General features: G+C 33.7%; 1 long non-coding RNA gene across 1 annotated transcript; it reads left to right on the top strand.

Moving 5' to 3' along the window:
- The first annotated feature begins 1,149 nt into the window (after positions 1-1,149).
- Positions 1,150-2,149, top strand: LOC149256408 (uncharacterized). The gene is made up of 3 exons (XR_016266461.1): positions 1,150-1,341; positions 1,562-1,613; positions 1,850-2,149. It is a non-coding gene; the product is annotated as an uncharacterized LOC149256408 (long non-coding RNA).
- The last annotated feature ends 447 nt before the right edge of the window (positions 2,150-2,596 follow it).

Genomic DNA, 2,596 nt, shown 5'->3' with positions numbered 1-2,596 from the left:
CAGTGATATTATTCATGTCAAGGTGAATCTGACTGTGATGCACTGTACTATTTGATTCATTTATTTTCATGCATTTTAAGTTTTTTTAAAACCCTTCTTAATTCAATGATCTAATTTTCACCCATAAAGTGCAGTTAAATTATAGTTAATGTCACATTGCAAAGTATTTTATTTTTTAAATTATAGTTAATGTCACATTGCAAAGTATTTTATTTTTTAAATTATAGTTAATGTCACATTGCAAGTATTTTATTTTTCAATCTATAAAAAAGGTAAAAGTATTAGTTCATTGCTCAAAATAGCACAACCACAAAACTAAAATTCTTTATACCAATATATTTAACATATTATCAAAACTAAATCCACTTAAAAACAATAATAATCATATATCTAATTAATAATTATAAGAATTTTTAAATAAATATAAATAATTATAAATTCATAATAATAAAGTTTTTATTATAGTTTATCAATATCATATGGTTAAAATATCATCTCATTTCATATATAGTAATGATTATATAACAACTTGTTTATTAATCAATTTAATTAAAAAATCAAAAAACACAACTATTTTGAACATCATTTTTTATTTGTATATACTATCAATAATATTTCACTATCCACTTAATAATTATTAATAATCAAATTAAAATTCTACAAACCATACTCCAAAATAAACACATGATTAAATCCATATAAGATCTTATTTCAAAGATTTTTTTATTTATTTTTTAAATCAATACTACAAATTCTTAATATAACTACATTAATAAATATGGTTGATATACCACATAAACTTATATCAACTAATTATGCATAACAATTCACAGTTTATAGAAACCTTATCCAAAAGTGGTAATGTTTCAATAAAGAAATCCTCAATATCCTCAAGAAGTGGTTATGCATGACAAATCATAGTTTAAAGAACCCTACCTAAAAGTGGTGATATAACAAGGGATGCTTGTGGATTAGGGTTTTGTGCAATTTTTGTGAAAATGGTGGCCCAACCCTCTCGCTGACTTGGACAATACAATAAGTTTGATTGATTTCAATTATTAATGCTCTGATTACTTATCTGTTTCGATGGTACTTGAGGAGATGGGTCTACATGTGACAATGTATGTTTGGCTTGTTGGAATAGGACACCTGTCCTTTCCTTGTTTTTCGTCCTCCCACTCAATGTGTAACCCTTAACCCTACTTGGCTCAGTCATTTTCGTTTGGTAAGGAAGAGGCTCTGTGTGACTGTATTTTGGTTGATTTCTCCCGAGGGTTATGAGCTCGTCGTTCTGGCACAATGCTGGTCCTCTGGACTATAACTTGCTCAACGGTAAATTCGGTATGTACTGTTATGCTCTCTAATGGGTTCTACATTTGTTTGCTGGTCGTTTTGATGGCTCTAGGCCGTTTTCCAATGCTCTACGACTGTAAGTGGTAGCCATTGTAACTCTGTAGTTTGTTCTTCACTGATAGTTGTTAAGATTCAAACATTCATGGATATGATTGTGGTTTGTTGGCTTTACCATTCACCTGGTTTTGTTGCTTGTTTGCGCACTCAGGTAGCAGCCACGAGGTGACCCCGTTCTTAGCCTCGGTTTGTCAATTGTTCAGGTATGCACTCTTTCTGAGCTTTAGTGCATTTTTCGCTTCTCTTTCTGTTGCTAACAATTGCGGCCCCTTGTGGTCAGGGTCACTTACACCTCTGCTATCTATGCAGTTTCTTCTTTGATGTTTTCAAAACCCTTCCTCCTTAGTAAGCAAAACTCCTTTTAAGTAACCCTCTTCATGTTTCTTCTCCGCGTGGGCTTCAACTTGTTGCCTAAGCTTTTTACTGTTGGTGTCTACAGGTGGATGGCAATCATTGGACACCGGTCTCGGCTCCTTTGGCACTCCATTAGACCGGGTAGGGTCTCTCCATGGTCTTGTTGTCTGTCGACTGTCGTTTTGTTATTTAAATACATTTTGCCTGCAACTGTTAGTAGTTTAGGTTGTTTGGCTGTAGGTTCCAGTCACTGTAATTTTGGTTGAAATTCCAATTCTGTAAATGAATTTTAGGGTTTGCAACTTGAGTATGTTTCCAGGGTTTGTTCCCGTGTACTCGACCTTCACTGCGTTGCTGTCCGGTTGATTTTATGTCTATAACATTTTCGGGAATTCTGAACCCAACTCTCTGTTCACCTTATATTTGAATCTTAACTTATCTTAGTTGGTTTCTTGGCTTTTTTATTATGTGCCTATAGACTTTAATAATGAATTTTACTTTTATGGAAAGAAAGATAGTCTCGTATATGAAATAGTGGACTTGTTACCTGATTATGCACGCGGTCTCCGCGTTTCTAGGGTATGTATTTAGTGGTTGTGAAACCCTCTGTTCTGTTGCTTGTTCTTTCGTTCAGTTCTAGGTCACTGTCAACAATACTCTCGAGTTCCCGTCGCTCACTCTTATTGTCTTTGCTCGGCCTTACGGTATGTCACAACGTTTATTCAACATACGAATGTTTCCTTTTGTCTTTTGAGATGTAATCAGTATCTTGTTTGGAAATGCACTCAATGAATTCAGTTAGAAATAGAAAAAAAAACTAGTTGCACATGGA

The sequence above is a fragment of the Pinus tabuliformis genome, chromosome 7 (genome assembly GCF_031772625.1).
Source record: "Pinus tabuliformis cultivar Carrire ecotype Pingquan chromosome 7, CPIR1, whole genome shotgun sequence".
NCBI classification, from domain to species: domain Eukaryota; kingdom Viridiplantae; phylum Streptophyta; class Pinopsida; order Pinales; family Pinaceae; genus Pinus; species Pinus tabuliformis.
Note: the sequence above shows the minus strand (reverse complement) of the source record. Positions and strands in the feature narration are given on the sequence as shown.